This window comes from Sarcophilus harrisii, chromosome 3 (genome assembly GCF_902635505.1).
Source record: "Sarcophilus harrisii chromosome 3, mSarHar1.11, whole genome shotgun sequence".
Taxonomy (NCBI): domain Eukaryota; kingdom Metazoa; phylum Chordata; class Mammalia; order Dasyuromorphia; family Dasyuridae; genus Sarcophilus; species Sarcophilus harrisii.
This window is the reverse complement of record NC_045428.1, coordinates 207,645,413-207,668,978: the sequence shown is the minus strand read 5'-3', so window position 1 is coordinate 207,668,978 and position 23,566 is coordinate 207,645,413.

Below are 23,566 nucleotides of genomic sequence, written 5' to 3'. Positions count from 1 at the left end.
TTCGGCAAAATTATCCATAATATAAAATGAGAAAAAATAGATGACTTTGCTGATTTTCAGGACTTTTTGTCAACCAAACACAAACTCAATAAAAAAATTAAACATGAGTCAGAATCAAAGATCAATTTCAAGGAACTCAATATGGAAAAATTATTTATTTTTACATGAAAAATATATACCATATAAAAATGCAGTAATAATGTAGATCAAAAGAAAGATTGGGGCAGAGTTAAAGTAAAAATTGTAATTATACTATACAAATGATTTGCTGAGGAAGAATAGATACAGAGGAATTGAGTGGGGGATGTGCTCATAGTCCTGAAAATCTACTCATATCAGAAATGGGTTAAACAGATAGGCACCACTACATGTATATGATGAAGGGTATAGCACTCTCCAAAATCCATAAAGAAGTAAGAGAGGGAGGGATAGGTGAATAGGGAAGCAAAGGGTGTGAAAAGACCTGGGAGGGATCCATACGGGGCAGGGGGTGGGGAGATAGGTTAAGTAATAGCAAGGCAAGTTCAGGAGCAGAATTAAAACAAAGCATATTTTGTTTGATTAATTCCCTCGAAATTCTTGATCTTTTATTCTTCTAAATGAATTTTGTTATTATTTTTTTTCTAGTTGTGTGAAGTAATTTCTTGTGAGCTTGATTGATATGGCACTGAATGAGTAGACTAATTTAGGTAGTATTGTCATTTTTATTATATTTGCTTGGCCTACCCATGAGCATTTAATATTTTTCCTATTGATTAGATCTGACTTTATTTGTGTGGAAAATGTTTTGTAATTGTGTTCAAATTGTTATTGACTTTGCGTTGGCAGGTAGAATCCCAAATATTTTATATTATATAGTTATTTTAAATGGAATTTCTCTTTGTAACTCTTGCTATTGGACTTTGTTGGTAATATATAAAAATACTGATGATTTATATGAAATTATTTTGTATACTGAATTGTGAAATTTTTTCTAGTAGTTTTTTAGTTAATTCTCTTGGATTCTCTAAGTATGTCATCTTATCATCTGCAAGGAGTGATAAATTAGTTTCCTCCTCACCTATTCTAATCTCTTCTTCTCATTGCCAAAGCTAACATTTCTAATATAATAATAAAAAGTAATAGTGATAGTGGGAAACCTTATTTTGCCTCTAATCTTACTGGAAATGGTTCTAGTTTATCCCCATTATATCCGATGCTTGCTGATAGCTTTAAACAGATATTATTGATCATTTTAAGAAAAACTACATTTATTCCTATACTCTCTAGTGTTTCTAACAGGAATGGAAGTTGTATTTTTTCAGACTCTTTTTTTTTGCACCTATTGAGATAATCATATGATTTTTGTTATTGGTATAAAAAAACAACAAAAAAAAGATTTTTGCATCAACATTCATTAGGAAAATTGTTCTATAATTTTCTTTCTCTGTTTTGACCCTTCCTTTTTTTGGTAGTAGGACTATATCTGTGTCATAAAAACAATTTGGTATAATTCCTTCTTTCCCTATTTTTCCAAAGAGTTTGCATAATATTGGAATTAATTGTTTTTTAAATGTTTGGTAGAATTCACGTGTAAATCCATCTGGCCCTGGAGATTTTTTTAAGGTATTGATTAATAATTTGTTCTATTTAATTTTCTAAAATGGGACTGTTTAAATAATTTATTTTCTCTTCTGTTAATCTGGGAAGTCTATATTTTTGTAGATATTCCTCCATTTCACTTAGATGTATTGACATAGAGTCGAGCAAAATAGCTCTTAATTATTGCTCTAATTTCCTCTTCACTGGTGGAATGTTCACCCTTTTAATTTTTGATTTTAACAATTTGATTTTCTTAATTTTTTTCTGATCAGATTAACTAGTGGTTTATCTATTTTGTTGGACCTTTTTTTTTCATAAAACCACCTCTTAGTTTTGTTTATTAATTCAATAGTTTTCTTATTTTCAATTTTATTAATTTCCCCTTTTATTTTCAGAATTTCAAATTTGGTATTTACTTGTTTTTTTTTTTTTTAATTATTCTTTTTCTAGCTTTTTTAGTTGCATGCCCAATTCCTTGACCTTATCTTTCTCTATTCTGCTTTGATGCATCGCATAAATTTTAGTATCTTTTCTCATTATTGTCATTCTCTTGGATGCAACTAACAATTGTGTCTATGATTTGTTGTTTGATCCACTCATTCTTTAGGATCAGATTATTTGGTTTCCAATTTATTTTTGGTTCATTTTCCCTGGCCCTTTATTACATGTAATTTTGTATATGTGTGTGTGTGTGTGGGGGGGGTATATGTGTATGTGTATGTCATGATCTGAAAAAAGATGCATTTACTATTTTTTTCTTTTCTTTCTTTTTTTTTTTTTTTGGCTGAGGCAATTGGGGCTAAGTGACTTGCCCAAGGTCACACAGCTAGGAAGTGTTAAGTGTTTTAGAATAGATTTGAACTCGGGTCCTCCTGACTTCAGGGCTGGGACTCTATTTACTGCACAACCTTATAATGGGCTGAGGCTTGAGTTGATGCACTGAGGTCCCAAGCACGTGAGACTAAATAGTAATTGGACTACACTCTATTATTATACATGCTTGGATAAAGAATGGCCCCCGCCCACTCTCTGTGCAAGTCCTGATGTGTTGTATAGGAAATGACGATTTTGGTGGGTGGAGGCAGAAAGACAGGAAGAGAGGTGGGGAGAGATTGAGCCTGGGTTCCATGCTTGTAGCTGCTGGTCCTGTGACTGTTGGTCTAGCTAGCTTCTTGACTAGCTGCACACATTGCTATCACCGATTCTCTTCCACCTCTGATCTTTCTTCACTGAGAATAAAGACTGACGATTTTCCCCTAACTTAAATTCCTGACTCCGGCTGATGTTAAAATACACAGTTTTCATGTTTGACGCCCAACGGTGGGAACCAAGGACTGAAGAAGTCTCCGGTGACCAGGAACTTGGGTGAGTATTGTTAATAGACAAACAGGGAACTTATTTTCTTAAAAACTAAACCAGTAATCTTTTTTTGGCTGAAATGGGGCAAATGCTAGCTAAAGACTCTTCATCCCCGCCCCCAATCCCTTCAACCCCACCCACGAGTGGCGCTATAGAAAGCATGCTTAAGCTGATAGAAGGACAAGGGATACTTATAACTTGGGAACAGGTAGCTAGACTTCTGGGTACATTAAACCAGATCTCCCCTTAGTTTGTAGAAGAGGAGCAGATCTCTCAAGATAACTGGTCCCTGGTTGGACAACAAATGTCCACATATTACAGTGAAAATGGTCTTAATTCAATTTCCATCGAGGCATTCTATTTATGCAATATAATTCAGTTAGCACTAAGAAACCCTATCCCCTCCCTCGGAGCCAAGATGGCGGAGAAGGCACACATGACTTTCTAAGCTCCTCTCATTCCCCTCATAACCAATTATTATCCAGCCTCAGAAATAGCTCTTCACTGCTTAAATTCATAAGATCAGAAGCATATAACTTACCTGCTGAAGTCAATCTGGAAGATCATCAGGAAAGGTTTGTCCTGAGGGGCCAGAAACAGACCAGCGCAGGCAGGGAGAGGCTAGCATCCTGAGCAGACCAGGGGCGGGGTGATCTCTGTGGCTAGAGAAGTAGAGACCACTCTGCTATAGGTAACTGCTCTGCCTTGATTACAAAGCAGTAAACTGGCAGAGAAATTAAAGCCTGGAACAGAGGGTACTCTAAAAACGCTCAGAACCTAACACTGGCTGTAGCTACTCAAACCCGAAATGACTCAGGAGACGGAAACACAGCCCTGCAGCCACATCCTGCAGTTCGGGGCTTTTTGCGGGGGCAGTTACAACCTACACGGCAGGGGGGCACAGCCTGGGCAGCCTCTAATCAGCACAGTGGGGGGCTCGGCCTGGGGCAATAGAACTTCCCCAACAGGACTGTGCTTCCCTGAGCAGAGACACTTCCGGTCCCTGAAAATCCATTCACTGCTAAACTGCTAAAACCCACAGCCCCAGGGCGGGTTTTGGCTTGGGCTAGTGAAACTCTCACTGCTCAGCATCTAGCCCCAGGGCAGTCATTATCTCACACAGCAGGGGTTCTTTGCAGGGCACTTTCCCAGCTCTGCCCTGCAGGCCTGAGTTACTTCCAGGTGGGGAACTCTTCCCCAGAGCACTCCAGTACCTTGCTGCTTTTTGCAGCCGGCTAGCAGGACAGCTACCCGTCCATACACCTCGCACTGCTCTGCAGAGGAAGCTGGTAACCTCCTAGCCCTGAAGGCAGATCCTACAGGCTTTAACAAAATGAGTAAGAAAATCAAAAGGACAATTGATAGTTTCTACTCAGAAAGAGAACAGCTTTTTAAAATTTTAAATTTAAAATTTTAAAATTTTTTAAAATTTCGATTATACCAAACTGAAAAGTTTTTGTACAAACAAAACTAATGCAGACAAGATTAGAAGGGAAGCAATTAACTGGGAAAATATTTTTACAGTCAAAGGTTCTGATAAAGGACTCATTTCCAAAATATATAGAGAATTGACTCTAATTTATAAGAAATCAAGCCATTCTCCAATTGATAAATGGTCAAAGGATATGAACAGACAATTTTCAGATGATAAATTAAAACTATTACTACTCATATGAAAGTGTTCCAAATCACTATTGATCAGAGAAATGCAAATTAAGACAACTCTGAGATAACTACATACACCTGTCAGATTGGCCAGAATGACAGGGAAAGATAATGCAGAATGTTGAGGGATGTGGGAAAACAGGGACACTGATACATTGTTGGTGGAATTGTGAATACATCCAGCCATTCTGGAGAGCAATTTGGAACTATGCCCAAAAAGTTATCAAACTGTGCATACCCTTTGATCCAGCAGTGTCTCTACTGGGCTTATACCCAAAGAGATATTAAAAAGGGAAAGGGACCTGTATGTGCCAAAATGTTTGTGGCAGCCCTGTTTGTAGTGGCCAGAAGCTGGAAAATGAATTGATGCCCATCAATTGGAGAATGGTTGAGTAAATTGTGGTATATGAATGTTATGGAATATTATTGTTCTGTAAGAAATGACCAACAGGACGAATACAGAGAGGATTGGCGAGACTTATATGAACTGATACTGAGCAAAATGAGCAGAACCAGGAAATCATTATATACCTCAACAGCGATACTGTATGAGGATGTATTCTGATGGAAGTGGATTTCTTCAACAAAGACTAGATCTAACTTAGTTTCAATTGATCAAGGAGGGATAGAAGCAGCTACACCCAAAGAAAGAACACTAGGAAATGAATGTAAACTGCTTGCATTTTTGTTCTTCTTCCCAGGTTATTTATACCTTCTAAATCCAATTCCTCCTTGAGCAACAAGAAAACTGTCTGATTCTGCACACATATTATATCCAAGATCCACTGCAATCTATTTAACATGTATAGGACTGCTTGCCATCTTTGGGGAGAGGGCGGAGGGAGGGAGGGGAAAAATCGGAACAGAAGTGAGTGCAAGGGATAATGTTGTAAAAAACTACCCTGGCATAGGTTCTGTCAATAAAAAGTTATTTAAAAAAAAAAAAAAAGAAACCCTATCCCTAGAAGAAAGAAAAAAGCTGCTGCTCTGAGTAGCCAAATAGGGAAGCCTGATATTAAGGAGGAAGACAATGAAGAGATTAATGACCATATCCCCACAGGGCATGGAGACTTAAGTGAGCAAGGGTGTGGTGACTTTCCACTTCTGGAGGCAGCTTCAGCCCCACCTCAGGAGCAAGTGATTGACTCTCCTCCATCAACTCCACCCTCCGGGATGGAGGAGGAGGGGCAGTGGGGAGACAGTGACAGCACCAGCATCTCCCCCTCAGCATCCAACTATTCCTATGAGTAGACTGCAATAGGACTTAATGAAGGCCAAAGAAAAGGGTGTAGATGTGAGGGAAGTACAGCCCCATATTTTTCCTATAAGTTCCCAGTTTAATTCCTCTGGTCAAGAAAGTCGAAGATATGCTCCTTTTAACATAGAAGTCTTCAAAGACCTGAAAAAGGCTTGCACTCTTTATGAGGCTACATCAGCTTATGTTAAGATGCTATTACAGAATTTGGCTTTTGAAATCTTGACTCCTAATGACTGGAAATCTATAGCAAGGGTATGCCTAGAACCTGGACAAACTACATGTGGCTTTCTGAATATAGTGAGCTCTGTAGGATACAAGCCCAACAAAATAGTCAAAATGCAGTTCATGCTGCAATCACCTGTGACCTACTAACAGGTATAGGTCCTATGCAGATGTCACAGTACAGATTAATTATTTAGTAGCAGCATATGAGCAAATTGCTGCTAATGCTATCAAAGTGTGGGCTTTGATTCACAATAAAATGACAAAGGTGAGGCTTCACTAAAATAACACAAGGGCCAAATGAACCCCTTTGCTGACTTTGTGGGACGTTTGCAGACTGCTATCACAAGAACTAATGGGGAAAAATGCATCAACAGATGTTTTAATAAAGCAACTTGCTAAGGAAAATGCTAATGAGGTCTGCAGAAGAATTCATACTAGGATCATGCAAGGATGCTCCTTTAGAGGAGTTCATAAAATGCTGTGCCACAGTGGGCACAAATGCCTTTATCGCCAGACATGATGCAGATTCCCAAGATCCCAACATGGTAGACAGGGTCCCTTCTGCAAGGGACTTCCAAAGAGACACATGTCAGTGCTTTCTCTGGTAAAGTAGGCATCGAAAGCCAATGTTGGTATAGAGGCAGAGTGAGAAAACAGGGTAGGAGAACAAGACCCAGCACCCATGTCCAAATGCACCAGAGGCTTCCATTGGGCCTCAGAATGTAGACAGGTTCAGGGAATGGATGAGGGGCCCAGCCCCAGGGCCCCAGGCAAAAAACACTTGGGTCATGATGGCAGCCAATGGTGCACCCAGAGGGTGCCTAAACATCCAATACCCCAATATGATCAATCAGCCAGGAAGCCATATGATGGGAGAAAGGGATTACACAATCAACCAGCCAGGAAGCAACCTGATGGGAGAAAGGGATTACAATTAGGGAGAATAGAGTTGTATGCAGCTGAGATAACTGAGATATCCCCTGGAGAGGTGAAATCTGTTCCTCTCCAGCCTATGGATCCCTTGCCTCCAGGCACAGTAGGCTTGACCATTTTACCTCCTGAGAGTACATACAAAACAGTGTCCATCCACACACTGATGTGGGAAACTGGGAATGTGTAGATATTATCCCAGTCACCAATACAGGCAGACAATGTGTGACTTATCACCCAGGAGAAATAGTAGCATCAGGTTTACTCATACAGAATCCTAATAAGCAGCCTGGTGATAGTCACCCAGATTCTGATTCCAGATCACAAAATCCAGCAATATAGTGAACAGCAGCTGTAACAACTGACCGACCTATGCTCACGATTTATATAAATGGCCTTCCATTGGAAGGATTGGTAGACACTGGTGCAGATCAGACAGTCATTAGAGGTGCCAATTGGCCCAGTCACACTGGCCAAAGATTAAAGCAGACACCTACATGTCTGGTGTAGGAGGATCAATAGCAGCTGAAGTTAGTGCTGCCCCTATGAGATGGACTTTGAAGGCAAAACAGGAGTTTTACTCCTTTTATAGTTGAAAAATCCCCATCAATCTGTGGGGAAGAGACATTTTACAGCAATTAGGTTAAAATGAGTACTTCGGTTTTTTAGCAGGGCTGCTGTTGAAGGCCTGCCAACACTTTCACCTGTTCCTATCCAATGGAACACTGATACACCAGTGTGGATAGAACAGTGGCCCTTAAGTAACGATAAAATTCAGGCCTTATTAGATATAGTACAGGAGCAGCTTGACCAAGGACACTTAAACCTTCTCTAAGTCCTTGAATTCCCAGTGTTTGTTGTAAAAAGAAATCTGGAAAATGGAGGATGTTAACAGATTTAAGAAAGGTGAATGAACAGATGGAAACTATGGGAACTCGTCAGCCTGACTTCCATCTCCTACTCAGTTGCCATAGAATGGCCTTTGGGTCATAGATATTAAGGATTGTTTCTATTTTATCCTCTGGATAAGGAGGATATGAAAAGATTTGTTTTCAGTGCCCAGCGTTAACTTAGCTGGAGCCTTATAAAAATATGAATGGACAGTTTTGCCACAGGAATGAAAACAGCCCTACTATGTGTCAAATGTATGTTGCTGCTTTTGCTCCAGTAAGAAAAGTATTCCTAAAAGTTATGCTATTACATTATATGGATGTGATATATTGGGATGTGCAATCTGAGGAACAAATGTTAGAAGCATGTCTACAAAAGACCATAGAAACACTAAGGAATTACAGATTATACATAGCACCAGAAAAAATTAAAGACATTCTCCTTTTCAATATTTAGGATATGAAGTATACCCTAAGGTGCTATAATTCAAAAACTGTCCTTAAGACAGAGAAGCTAAACACATTGAATGATTTTCAGAAATTGATAGAGATATCCAATGGATGCTACCAGTGTTAGGCTTGACTACTCATCAGTTAGCTAACCATTATATGACATTTTAAGGGGAGACAGTGCTTAAATTCACCACGCCAGCTTACAAAAGAAGCTCTCAAGAGGCTTTGAGAGAAGTTGAACTGGCTTTATCCAATGGTTGAAAGAGTCATTCAAAACCCTTGAAATATGTTTTGCCATACAAGAGGACCACAGCAGACCTTCATCAAGGAGACAGTGGATAAAGTGGGTGAACCTCCCAGCACATCCAGAACAAAGCCTTACTTCCTACCCAGTGCTTGTATAGAATTTTATTAAAGGCCACTAAGGAGCAGTACAATTATCTGGGACAAGACCTGACAAGATATACACCTTTTATACCAATACACAAATTAATGTGTTGTGAGACCATCCCAGAGTGGCAAATTTATTAGCTATTCCAAATTTTATACATGGGTCTCCATTAAAGATAACCAGACTATTAGATAATTGGCGATGCATTCTTGAAGAAAAGTTTCTAAAGTTCCTCTTAAAGGACCAACTATCTTCACGGATGCATCCAAACATAATATTTGTGCTGTGTACTCTCATGATCTAACTATAAAGAGAGTAGTCAGAACTCCTTTTCAGTCCATTCAGCAGAATGAATTGTACGCGAATATTCTAGCTCTTACTTATTATCCAGGAGACATAAATATAATATCTGATTCGGCCTATTCAATAAGTGTGGTATAAAGAATTGCCACAGCCCAAATAAAATTTGCAGCCTCTAATATATATCAGCTCTTTAAGAAACTTCAAGAGCAAGTGAGAAAGCATCCAGGTAAGATCTATATATTACATGTCCACTCTCATAGTGGACTTCCAGTTCCCATTTTTGATGGCAATTGAAAGGCAGATAGCCTTCTAACTATAGTGGTCAATACCCCTTTATTCCAAGAAGCCCAGGCATCTCATTCTAAATATCATCAGGCTGCTCGAGCTTTATGTTTACAATTTGGAATAACAAGAGAGGAAGGTAGGAGCATAGTAAAAACCTGTATGGCTTGCCTTCCTTTCCATGCTCCTACACTGCCTCCAGGGAAGAACCTCTGTGGTTTGAGACCTAATGAAATCTGGCAAATGGATGTGACCCATTATAAATCTTTGGTCCTCTATCTTTATCCACGTTGTGGTAGACACCTGTTCAGGATTCACTTTTGCAATACCAGCAGCAAAAGAGATAGCCCACGTGGTCACTGAATTCCTCACACAAGCATTTGCCTTATGGGTGTGCCACAAGCAATAAAAACAGACAATGGTCCTGCTTATACTTCGAAACATTTTGCACACTTTTGTGCTCAGTATAAGATTTTACACACTATGGCCATACCTTTTAATCCTCAAGGACAGGCAATAGTAGAGAGGAGAAACAGAGATATTAAGAAGCTCCTCCAAAAACAAAAGAAAGGGGGAGCCACAGGTAACCCTAGAGAACTTCTAAATCTAACCCTTTATACTATTAACCTCTTGATTTTTGACAAAGATGCACTGGTCTGCAGACAGGTTTTATAACCCATCGGAAGGTCAGTGTCCAGTGCAAGCAGCTCCACTATCTTTAGATAATTGCCAGGTGATGTGGAGAGACCCAGAAAGTGGTGAATGGAAAGGACCAGATAGGCTAACTGCTTTGGGGAGAGGGTTTGCTTGTATCTCTACAGATGGAGAAGGAATCAGATGGGTGCCAACGAGCCGTATTTGCCTTGTCCATCGCAAAGAGACAGAGCAGACCCTTGAAACAAAGGAGAAGACCCAAGAAATATCAGGTGGTTCTGTTGCTGATTGTGCTCACCATTGAAAGAGTGTGGCAGTTATGGCGTTTGACTCATGGACATCAAAGACTGTTGGACTTCAAAACCCTCAGGAATCATTGGATTCTCTGAGACATAGGATTTGAAAACTCTCAGGAATGATTGGATTCTCTGAGAAATGATAAGACTGTTACAGGACTTCAAAATTTGCTGGAATCATTGGATTCCCTAACACATAAAAACACTTTTGCAGGACTTCAAAAACTCAGGGGATCATTGGATTCCCTAATATGTGAAGCAATGGACAATTGACTGGTTTTGGACTATCTCTTGGCTGCTGAAGGTGTATGTGTGACTGTTGTTTACATACCCTCCTTCTAGGCCTTCTGATGATCTCTTCCAACACCATGTTGATTTATATTGTTTGTTATTCCGCTACTTGCGTGTACAATTCATGTTTGTTACACCACATCGAGCCTGCACTGACTGTGGGGAGAGTCATCCCTAATAGCCTCTGTGTTATTGCTATGTGCTTGTGTAATACCTCCCATGCTGATGGGTTTGTGCATAATAAGACCCTTCAGCCCAGAAACCCACTAGCAACCCCCAGTTCCCTTTGGTACTTTTCATCTCCCTTCCTGAGATGTCAGGGAGGGCTTGATCATCTCCTTTTTAGTGCTTTCACCGCCTTTCCTGAGAAGTCAGGAAGGCTGTGATCACCTCCTTTTCGGTGCTTTCACCTCCTTCCCTGAGAAGTTAGGGACGGTGTGATCACCTCCCCTTGGGGGCTCTGACCTCCCTGAGGAGTCAATGGCATGACCACCTGTGTTCTAAAACAAAAGAAAGCAGGAGATGTAATGGACTGAGGCTTGACTTGATGCACTGAGGTCCCAAGTATGTGAGGCTAAATAGTAATTGGACTACACTCTATTATTATACATGCTTGGATAAAGAATGGCCCCTGCCCACTCTCTGTGCAAGTCCTGATGTGTTGTACAGGAAATGACGATTTTTGTGGGTGGAGGCAGAGAGACAGGAAGAGAAGATGGGAGAGATTGGCCTGGGTTCCATGCTTGTAGCTGCTGGTCGTGTGGCTGTTGGTCTAGCTAGCTTCTTGACTCAGCTGCACACATTGCTATCACCGGTTCTCTTTCACCTCCGATCTTTCTTCACTGAGAATAAAGACTGACGATTTTCCCCTAACCTGAATTCATGACTCCGGCTGATTTTAAAATACATGGTCTTCACACAACCTAGCTGCCCCCATGCATGTACTATTTCTGCCTTTCTGCATTTGATTTGAGGTCTTTATACCCTTATATATGATCTCTTTTTGGATAGGTGCTATGAACCACCAAGAAAAAAGTATACTCCTTTCTGTCTCCAATCTCTCATACCTAATTTTTCTAAAATTCTAGTTACCTTCTTAACTTCTTTCGTATTTATTTTTGGTTTGATTTATCTATTTCTGAGATTTCCTACTACTATAATTTTGCTATATATTTCTTCTTGCAGCTCTTTTAATTTCTCTAGGCATTTGGATGCTATACCACTTGATGCATATATGTTTAGTATTGATTCTTATCTATGGTACTCTTTAGCAAGATATAGTTTCCTTCCTTATCTCTTTTAATTAGATCTATTTTTGCTTTTGCTTGAGCTGAGATCAGGATTGCTACCCCTGTTGTTTTTTTTTTACTTTATCTGAAACATAATAGATTTTGCTCCAGCTTTTTACCTTTACTCTGTATGTATCATTCTGTTTTAAATGTGTTTTTTTGTGAACACCATATTGTAGGATTCTGGTTTTTAATCCAGTGTGCTATCTGCTTCCTTTTCACAGGAGAATTCACATTCACAAGAAATTACTAATTCTGTATTTCCCACCATCTTATTTTCCCTAAGTTATGCTTTTCTCTTTCATTTTCCCTTTCCCCCCTCCCCAGTATTTTCCTTCTGACCACCATATTTCTCAAATAGACTGCCCCCTTTACAGCACCTCATTCTTTTTTATGCCTTTCCCCTACTACTTCTGTTTTTCCATCTGTTACCCTTCCCCATTCCTCCCACTTCCCTACAGGGTGAGACAAGTTTCTTTGTGGAGTCAAATATATCTGATATTCTCTTGTTAAGTCAAATCTGATGAGAATAAGATTCACACAATGTTCCTTCTTTCCCTCAGTTATCATAGGTGTTCTTTGCCTCTCTATGAGATATAAGATCCCTCATTTTACCTCTATTTTCCTCCTTTTTCCAGTGTAATCCCTTTTCTACCTCTATTTCTTTTTTATATTATCACAAAAAAATCATATTATACCTGCATTCTTTAAGTATACCCATAATAGAAAGTTCTTTCCTTTTACGTTTTTATGTTTCTCTTAAGTTTTGTATTTAGAGATCAAATTTTTTGTTCAGCTCTGGTCTTTTCATCAGAAATAAATGAAATGCATCTGTATCATTGAATGTCCATCTTCTTCCCTGAAAGATAATGCTCAATTTAGTTGGATAGTTAATTCCTGGCTGCAATCCAAGTTCCTTTGCCTTTCAGAATATCACATTCCAGGCCCTTCAATCCTTTAAAGTGGAAGCTGCTAAATCTGGTGTAATCCTGATTGTAGCTCTTTGCTATTTGACTTATTTTTCTCGACTGCTTGGAATATTTTTTTTTGATCTGACAATTCTGAAATTTAGCTATAATATTACTTGGAGATATATATCTTTTCTTGAACTGATGATACATTTTTATATTTTTTGAATCCTCCCTGATATTCTTCTGGGCATATGACAATGAATGTTCTATTTTGTTTTGTTTTATTTTGTTTTGTATTTCTTTTCAATTTTTCTTTTTTTTTCTTATTCTCTTATTCCTCCAAGTCTAATACTTTTCCTCCCATTGTTATCTTAACCAAATGGTTATAGTCAAATAATTCTAAATATATATTTCACATTTTTATTCACCCTTAAAATACTCTGAAGTAGTATCAGAGAATATAGTCTACCTACCTTATCTGATTCTATTTGTCACTGGGGAAAGAACCTTAAATAAATATAAAAAATTACCTTTCTTTTGATGAGTCTCCCAGGAAGGATATCATAAACAAATGATTAATTCATGCTAGAAATAAAAGTACAATCATATCCATATCATAAAACAACTCTGTAGTCATCTGGAGTAATCTCTAAAGACCACACGGTCAGAACCAGGCCTTATGTATTCATTTGCTCCTTGAATATTTGTGAAATTCCTTTTGTGTACAAGGCACTTGGCTTAGAAATGGAGGACTGAACTAAGCATAATGTTTTCATTTCCCAGTGGAGTTACTGGAATTTTAGAACAGTAAGTCAAATGAGTGGAGACCATCCCACAGGCTCTTATTATGAATAGGAAGTAAGTAAAGGATACAAGTTCACCAGAAATAGCATACTTGTTGATAAATTAGGGTATGTGGATAATCAACTCATAAGACCACCATCTTCTGTGGAAAGTTGTCCTGGGATGGTGATTCTACTTGTGTAAGTGAATATTTTTCTTTTCTTTCATTTTCCAGATCAATATCAATGATGCTTTGGAACCAAGAGAAGAATTATGAGAACTTTTTCTGACCTGCTTTGGGGCAGGTGTTCACATCTGTCATTTATATCACTTTCAAATTTGTGAAATGTGAGGTTTCTCTCTTTCATTCTTCACAGGTATGTGCTGTGAAGAACTTTCTTCTTCACAGAAACTGTGTGACTGCTGTGATGAGAAAAACAGATGAATTTAGTTGTTTACTACCCCATGCAAAGTCACCTGGAAATGTTGCTACCATATGGTACAACACTGAGGCCCTGCTGCTGAGACTTTACCCTGCTCTGATCCATACCCCTTTCCAAGCCCTTTTGTTTCAATAATCACAGAATATATAGATACACAAAACACAGGGGAAAAAACAGGGCAAGAGGATGCACAGAGTGAAAAAAAGTTCTCAATATAAAGTGTCAATGATTACATTATATATTCTTCCAATTCCAATAACTAATATTACATAGGGAAAGTAGAGGTAAAATTAACATCTAAAACTTTTTTTTTTTGCAATATGTGTTTAGCTCTCACAAACCAACACTTTAAGTGTTTGCACTTTAAAATTTGCAAAACTTATTAAAATGAGCCTGTGGATAGGTAATGCAAATTATATTACTACTATTTTTAAAGAGGATCTAAGAACTTAAAGTATCTGAAGTGGAATTTAAGCTTAGATCTCCTGGCTCTATATTTTGCAATATATCAGAATTGTTTGGTTTTGTCATTTATTTTGCCCAGTTACTTAAATGTATAACATTGAATTGGAGAATTTTTGTTATAATGCATATACTTCTGGAAAGCAGAAAATTTAAAACAATGAGCTAGAAGCATCCTTAGCCTAGTCCAATGCATAATAATTCTTGATGTCTTGAAGAATACATCGAAACAGACATACAACAGGCTACAGACTAAATAAGCTGATATACCAGCCTTCTTTGGAGAAACTACTCTTGTGACTAAATGTCATCATTAATAGGAATTTTCTAATAGCAAGAAAGAAAACTACTTCAGCACTTCAAGAGTAATGTGTAACACTGAATCATTAAGAAAACATTTCCTGTGGGAAGTTGACATAATATTAGGGGATTGGGATCGAGATTAGAACTGAAAAGTTATAAGAGTAAAAAGTAGAGAGCTGCAGGATAGCATCCAGCATCCAATTAGACCAGCTCTTAAACTTGTTATCTTTATCACATCTATATTTTCAGTACCAAGCATCCAACTATATTTAATGACAAGATGAAGGAATTTGTTTTTCTTAGATATAGTATTTGTTGCATGTGTTACAAGAGATGTTTTTCCCCCAAGAGAGGAAGAGGAAATATATTTTTGTTCATTAAAAATAAATAAATCAAGACAAATTAATGACAACATGAATTTCAGTAATAAATTCTTAAAATGCAACAGAGAAATAAGACTTATTACAATGTACCTGAATGATGGGTGTCCGAATGTGATGTGGACCACAGTTGATGGAATTAACAGATTAGTGTTTCTACTATATAATGATGTTTTACTTCTAGAATTCAAGCCTTGTGAAATAACTGTGCTACATTCATAAGCAATCAGAGACTGAGTGTTTCAGTTTTAAAGAAATGAATCATATAGACCATGATCCTTAGAGTAGAGTCATCAAAAGTGCTAGACTCTGTTCTATTGTTCAGTTGTTTCAGTCATGGTTGAATCTCCATGACCCCATTTTGATTATTTTTTCTCATTTCATTTCCTTCTCAGTTCGTTTTGCTGATGAGGAAACTTAGGTAAATGGGGTTATGTGACTTATCCAGGGTCATAAAACTAGTAAGTGTTTTAGGCCAATTTGAACTCAGGAAGATGAGTCTTTCTGACTTCAGATCTGACATCACAGAACTAACCCAAGGCTCTATCGAAAGTATCTTTAAACCAAGAAGCAATCCTTTTGTTGTTTAGCATGAAAGGGACCATTGGTCATGCATGAAAATTTGGGGAATATCTGTATACCTGAATAATCATCATCAAGGATGAAATCCTTGGATATATGGAACAATACCTTATCCAGCTTTTAATTTGCAAAATGTTTTCAGTTAAGGATAGTATATTTATTTGTCAGTGTAAATACAATATTAATTCCATTTTAGATGGTATATAATTGCAAAACAGCTTTACTGACAATTCCTTTTTATAACTGAGTAAAGTTACACAAGACAGAGAATACATGCCTAGAAGGTAATAATGCTTATAGTTTTCCTAGTTACCAGAAATCTAGTAATCCATGCTGCCTTGATATTTATATATGCTGACCTTCCATTCCCTTCCTCCCACCCAGCCTCTTAACACTTCTATTATGAAACTTGAATTAAATAAAAATAGTTATATCATCCAGCTGGAAAAAAGGCTACATATCTAGATGCAAGAAAGTATCATAGGATTATGAAGAACCAGATAAAATCTTTGGAAGGAACATAGCTCAGGTATTTCACTTTACAGATAAGGAAACAGATTTATGAGGTTAAATTACTTGTCAAAGGTCACAGAAGAAATGAGAAAAGCTAGGATTTGAACCCAGGATCTCCAATACCACAGTATCATCCATGATTAGCCAGAAAGCATATCAATTGGATTACATGAGTACATAGTACTCCATTCCTAAAGTCATGGCAACTAGACAGAAAATTGTTCCTCAATCCTTTTATTGCTATGAATTTGGGGGATATATTTAATAAAACTGGTAGTTTTCCCAGGATCTCAAAGGTCTGATGTGCTTGATCTTCTAATACAAAGTGCATGTTTTACAAAAGAGAATGAACTAGATTGGGGGAAATGCTGCATTTATTCTATGAAAGTAGGCATTGTAGTGCCTCTCAGATATTTTAATGTCATAACATTTTCATTGTGCTTTTCCAAAAAAAAAGTATTTTCTAGCTTTGTTGTTTGTTTGGGCTTAAGGACAAATGAACAATTTGGGTCCCTGCTCACCAAATTCTTTGATGCACCAAGATCTTCCTTCTCTTTTCTCCTTTCTCTACCTGTAGGTCCCAGTCCAAGTCTCACTTGCTCATTGTTTGGGTTTTGATGTTTCACATTGAGGGTAAATAGCAATTATTTCTATTCTAATCAGAAACTCTGAGAGTTTTCCTCTCCCAGATTGATTCTTTTGTGAAGGCAAAATATGCAAAAGGCATATTTCCCTTCAATTCTGTCCTAGCTTTTATTCACTAAATGGATATTATCTCAGACAAACTGAGATCTGAGGAAAAGATTTAGTTTAAAAAAGTCAAGGTCTCTCATTGTGTCCTGGGATATTGCCAATTATCTTGACCTATGTCTTGCTACTGGGCTCAGATGATTCTGGAGGAGATGGAGGCTGATGACTGCACAGCGCTGCCTCACTTAAATCCACTTTTCTTGCAAGTCAAAACATCCCATTCTGATGTTGTTGGTTGTTTTCCAAATTAAAGGATGAACATCAACAATAACCCTCTATCTGTAGAAGTGGATGAATACTATAAGCAGTATTATCTTCTATATTTTTATGGGTAAATACCTAACTTTCTACTTTGCAATTTGGGGGAGAATAATTAGTCTTCTTCATTTTGTGTGCAATACACATTCTTGAAAAGTTGTAACTATAGTGATAATATTTTCAATCAAATTTAATCATATTTTAAATGTCCTAAAGGAATTTTGTAGTAAAAAGAAATGCTATGGTGAATTTAGCACAATACCTAGTGCCTTGTAAGGTACTTTCCATGTTCCCTGTAGTAGAATTCCTTGAGGACTAATTTTCATTTTGTCTGTATTTCCAAAACATCAGTTGTCCTCTTTGTAGTAGGAACTTAAAAAATGCTTGTGGTTGCCTTGGAGAGTAGTCATTGAATAAATGTTTTTGGAACTGAATTGAATTATATAGCTAACAATTAGCTTTTAAAATAAAATAATAACTTTCTTAATATATACATTTTAATCTAGATTTTCCTCTTTCAGGCAAGGTTGTCTGTCACTACCCCTAAGAAAATAAACACTAATGTAGAATTATAAAGACAGCTCAATACACAAAGAAGTTTTTCCCCAGCTTGTTGAGGCTTATACTTCAATAAGACCAGCTTAATTTATTTAAATGTAAATTTTTGATTAGCATTAAAATTAACATCTCCTAGAAAAAAAGAGCTTCATTTCTCTATGCAAGGATTTCATTACAATGAACAGTCTCCCAGGAAAAAAAGAAAATAAAATTTTAATCTATCAGTCATTTATATTTAAGTATGAATCAGCTTCAGTCATTTTTTTTTTCTTGGAAGAAAGATATAAAACCAAGACACCTTTGACATAATGGGTGAACTATCTTCCTTCCAATTTTAGGTTGAAACTGATATTATATTTGTTTCAAATGAAGTTATACCTTATTCAACTCAGTCCAGATTTCACCTTTTTCCCCATCTACCTCATTGTCACCCTTAGAAAACAATACCTTTGGTCTCTTCTCTTTTTTTATTTGAATTTGACACAACTCCTCTAGATCATCAGACCACTAAATGTGAGCATCACCTTTTGTTGAATTATCATCATTGGGCAGTTAGGTGGCATAGTAAATAGAGCTCCAAGCCTTGAGTTAGGAAAAACTGAGTTCAATTATGGAATGAGACTCTGTGACCCTGGGCAAATCACTTAATGCTTTGTCTCAGTTTCCCCAGCTGCAAAATGAGCTGGAGAAAGAAATAGCAAACCATTCCACTGTCTTTGCCAAGAAAATCCTACAAACAGGTCATAAAGAGTTGTGAATGATTGAAACTACTGAACAAGAAGCAGCTGTAAGAGAGTAGAAGATCATATCTCTTGTCCTCAAGCATTCCTGCATCCACTATCTGCTATTTGGCAAACCTACAATCAGCATCCATACAACAATACTGATGAAAAGAGAAAGTAAATTATCTCTTCCCCTTATAGTTGCATTTAATTATATTTCTGGGGACCCATTAGCTCCAAATTTCTCCATATAACCTGATATAAAATTGTGCATGGTACCAGATATGGTGTTTACCAGTTCTGACAGAAAAATTAAAAAAAACAAAAGACAATCTTATCCTCTTTGTCGACAATTTTACCATATATGTATATACATATACATACAAATAAACACATTCTGGAAACACATTATTTATGAATAAATGAATATGAATGTGTGTATGTTTATATGTATGTATATTATATATGTGTACATATATTCATGTGTATGTTCTTTAATTTTCCCATTCCAAAACAAGCAGAATCTTTAAAAAGGGCACAAACAGAGCAAAAACAATGTATACAAATCCACAATTGCAATGAAAGATCTGATGTATCTTAGTCTCAGTTTTGTGTAAGGAAAGAGCAATAATTGAGTTCGGAAAGTAATGGCCAATGACATGCCTTTGGGCATTATGCTTACATTGGCTGCTGGAACTCCTGCTGAATCAGCTAATTCTTCACTGCTGTTATGGCTTCTGGCAAAAGCAGTGATGATATGAAACTCTGAGACTTAATGAGAGAAAAAAAAAATCATAAGGAAAGAAAGTGTTGGAAAGGGTTAAGGCCCTCCAGACTCAAGATGTGTTCACCAAAATTAGCTAGTTTGTTTGATCAATATGGGTAGCAACTCCAAAATATGGAGGCCCCAAAGTAGATTTTTCTTCCCTTTGTCACCTAGTTTGACTGTGTTGAAGGTTAAGCATCCCCAATAACTTTTAACTCTCCAGATGGTGTTATGCTATAGAGACCCTGTCTTAGGGCTAAAGGATAGTATGAAGAATTTTGAGACAGGCCATATTTTTGTCAACTTTGATGAATAGTTCCTATCCCTGCTACTACTGACAAGTAAAATGAGATCATTAATTGCATAGTATCCTTCTTGTACAGAAAGACAATCAATGAAGCTGTATAAAAAGTACCAATTGATAGATTGCTACTGATTTGGCAAATAGAGCCTGTTACTCCCCACAAAATCTGTCCCAAAGTACTATGATGCCTGAATACTGCCACCATTCTAGTGCAGGTCCTTCTCACCTGCTACCTTGTTTTTACTATAGGTTACTGGTGGATCTGTTTAACTCTAGTATCTTTCCACTTCATTCCCACTCCTTCATTTGGTCACTAATGTGATTTTCCTAAAATTTAAGTCAAATCATGTCACTTCCACCCCTTCTATTCATATGTAGCTTCCCTTGTTGTTGCAACTTGAGGGGAGGGACTGTCTTTTATCTTTTTTGTATCATCAGTGCATAGCACAGTGCCTGGAACATAGTTAAGCACTTAATAAATAAGTATTGATTGATTAAATTTCCATCCTTAGATTTTGAAACTCATAAAAATGAAGATACTCCACAGGTGAGCAGACTGCATAACTATCAGTCATGTGTACCAATGCATGAATAAACTTGTAGTTTTTCTTGAAAGAAAGTTTGGCAAAGGTAAGGGGATGTACAACTTGATTGGGGTTCTAAGAGAGATCATAATTGCAGTATTGATTATAAGAATTAGACCTGAACTTAAAGACAATTTAATTTAATCTTCTCATTGGTTTCCCTTCCTTAAGCAGGTAAATTAAATGGCCCTCGGTTCCTGAAAGCTCACTGTAGGTGGACACACAACTTAGCTCGGTTCCTGAAAGCTCACTGTAGGTGGACACACAACTTAAGCTCTCCTGCATCTCGGATCTCCTACATTCAAAGGATCTATTAGTTTTAACTTCTTCAGCAACAGGAACAATCTTTTTTACAAGTAAGGAAAGGTTCAGAGAGTTTCAATGATTTATCTAATGGTATTACACATGCTACACTATCAGACAGCAGTGAATAATAGAACTGGAAAGAGAACCAAAACCATCTGACTCCAAATCCAGTGTTCTTTCCCTATACCACACTCTTTAAAGAAAGGTCAGACAACTAAGAGTGTATGTTAAATTACTTACTTCATTATTTTCATACAACTGACCATGGATATTTGGATAGCAAAGCCTTGCGTGCTTAGAGAGGTGTTGTGATTGATTCTTGCCAGCCCAAGAAAATCATATTAAAAGAAATTAACTAAGGTAGTTTATATGAAGGTGTGGAAGAAAGGAACACATGATTAAAGATATACCTGTGGGATATTGAGAAAAGGCATTGACATTGAAGTAAGAAGAGTTACCTTCATACTCTGCCTTTGATGCTTAGAATTCGAGTTCAAATCCCCCATCTGAAAATTACTTCATGATCTTAGGCAAATTGCCTTATCTGTAAGATGAAGGAGTTATAGTAGAACATCTTTGAAGTCCCTTCTAACTCTAGATCTAATCTACTGTGAACTGACCTCATAAGATATATTGTAGGAAGGGCACTTTGTAATTAAATTTAATATTGATGCACCTTAGAGTGCTATACAAATATGAGTTATGATTATTTATAGCTGGAGAGCTTAAAGTAAAAAAGACATGTTTAGAAGTCCTATAGGATACGTCTTACACCTCATGCTGTAATGCTGGAGAAACTGAGCAAGACAGAGATTAGAGAACAATTTAATAGTTTATTAAATGGAGAGATTTACTGGGACCAAATGGATCCATGTTTGGTCCCAGGGATGAATGAGACTATTGTCTCAAAGAATCCAGCAAATTCTGGACTGTGGGACACAAGATTCTTTTATAGGGTAACAAGAACAATGACATAATGGGGGAGGTACCTGGATGGGGATGACCTAATGGGGGGAGGCAACTAAGATGACATAATGGAGGGAGCTACTGGAGAGACTCCTGATATTCTAATGATGCCTAAAATGGATAAAGACCTTTATCCCATCAAACATTAAGAGGGAATAAGTATAGCCTAAGGTCTAAGATATAAGACCTTTATCCTATCAAACATTAAGAGGAAATGGTTATAACCTGAGGCAGAGTAACCAAATAGGACAATTAGGGAAACTGGGTCAGGACATTAAAAGATAACTGTGGCACAACAATGCTAGACCTAAGGTTTGTAGCTTCCTTTGTCCTATGAACATATTATAAACTTATTACCTTTGATAATAGTTTTGTCTTTGGCCTAACGCCAGATGGGAGCCATATCATGAAGAGTTTTAAATTCCATGGAAAAAATATTACATTTATGTTATAAGAAATCAGGAGCCACTGAAGATTTTTGAGTAAAAGAGTGAAACATATCCTGTATTTTAGGAATAGCAATTTGCTAGTTTATGGTTTCCCATATTTTCTAGTCAAATCAAGTTTATATTGTATCTGACAGGATAATTCTATCCTGGAACTAATCTCTGAAGCCATTGGCAAAACACAATTCTTTTCACTAGTCTCTGCCATAAATCTTTCCCACCCCAATCTATCCTTTATTCAGCTGCCAATCTGACTTTTTCTAAAGTGTAGCTCTGACTATGTCAACTCTATGTTCATTGAATTTCAATGTCCCTCGGTTACCTCTAGGATCAAATATAAATTTCTCTGATTGGCACTTAAGACTTTATAACTTGGGCCCTTTCTATCTTTCATGTCTTCTTATACCTTTCTTTTACACACTCAATAATCTGACTGCACTTGCCTACTTACAGCTCTTCCAAAACTATCCATCTCTCCTCTCTCTCTCTTTTTTTTTTTTTTTTTTTTTTTTTTTTTTTTTTTTTTTTTTTTTTTTTTTTTTTTTTTTTTTTTTTGGCATTAGCTGTTCACATATGGATTTAATTCCCTCATCTCCACTTCTTAGTATTCCAGGATTCCACCAAGACTCACCTCAAATTTCACCTTTTACTGGAGGCCTTTGAGCTTTCTATTCCTCCCCTGTCTCATTTGGGGCAAGGCATATGTTTTATTCATCTATTAATTCATCTTAATTCATCCATTCTGTTTAGATCATGTATATAGCTACATTATTTACATATTACCTCCTTCATTAGAATATATATGTTGAAAAAAACTGTTGGGAATAATGCCCTTTATTCATATACTACCATCTTTTGCTCCCTGTCAACTAATTATCATTCATTCCTAAAGATGAATACTTAGTAATATTTGCTCCTCTACAGAGAAGGGATTATTTATTTGATGTTTTACTTTGAATTTCCAGATCTTAATAACAGTGCTTATACATAGTAAGTACTTAAATTGTTTTTAACTGAGTATTAACAAGAATTAATTAAAGTGCCTACTAGGTGCCAAGCTCCATGCTAAATCCCGGAGATATAAAAGCTAAAATAAAGTACATTCTAGCAAGAAAGTCAACATGTACATATAGTTTACATATGAACTCATATGTGTAAATGTTTATTTGCTTTTATATTCCTCAGATCTGCACATATTTTGAAAAAATAATCAGGATGAATGCCTTACATTCATATTTAGCAATCTTTAGCTCCCTCCCATCCAATTATCACATTATCCCTCAAGATGACGACTTAGTGATAATTGTTTCATGACCTTCCACTGTTCAGATAACACCTTCTGGAGAATGTTTCTGCACTGTCTGCTGTGAATAGGCATTTAGAAAAGGATCTGTGTTTGCTATTTAGATAAGACCACACTGGTTCTGGCTGCATGACATCAGAAATATAACTGAAAAGGTCAGGAAAAACCTCTGTTCTATATTCTATCAAAACATATGCATCCTTTACTTAATCTTTTGTTGTTGTTTTCACTTAGCTGCATGATTTCACTGGGAAGTGGACACATAGACCATTAGCAATACAGACAAAATGTAGTAGAGAATTAAGCAATCATCATAATCATTCAAGACAAGGAGAAAAAAATAACCTATTATTTTCTTT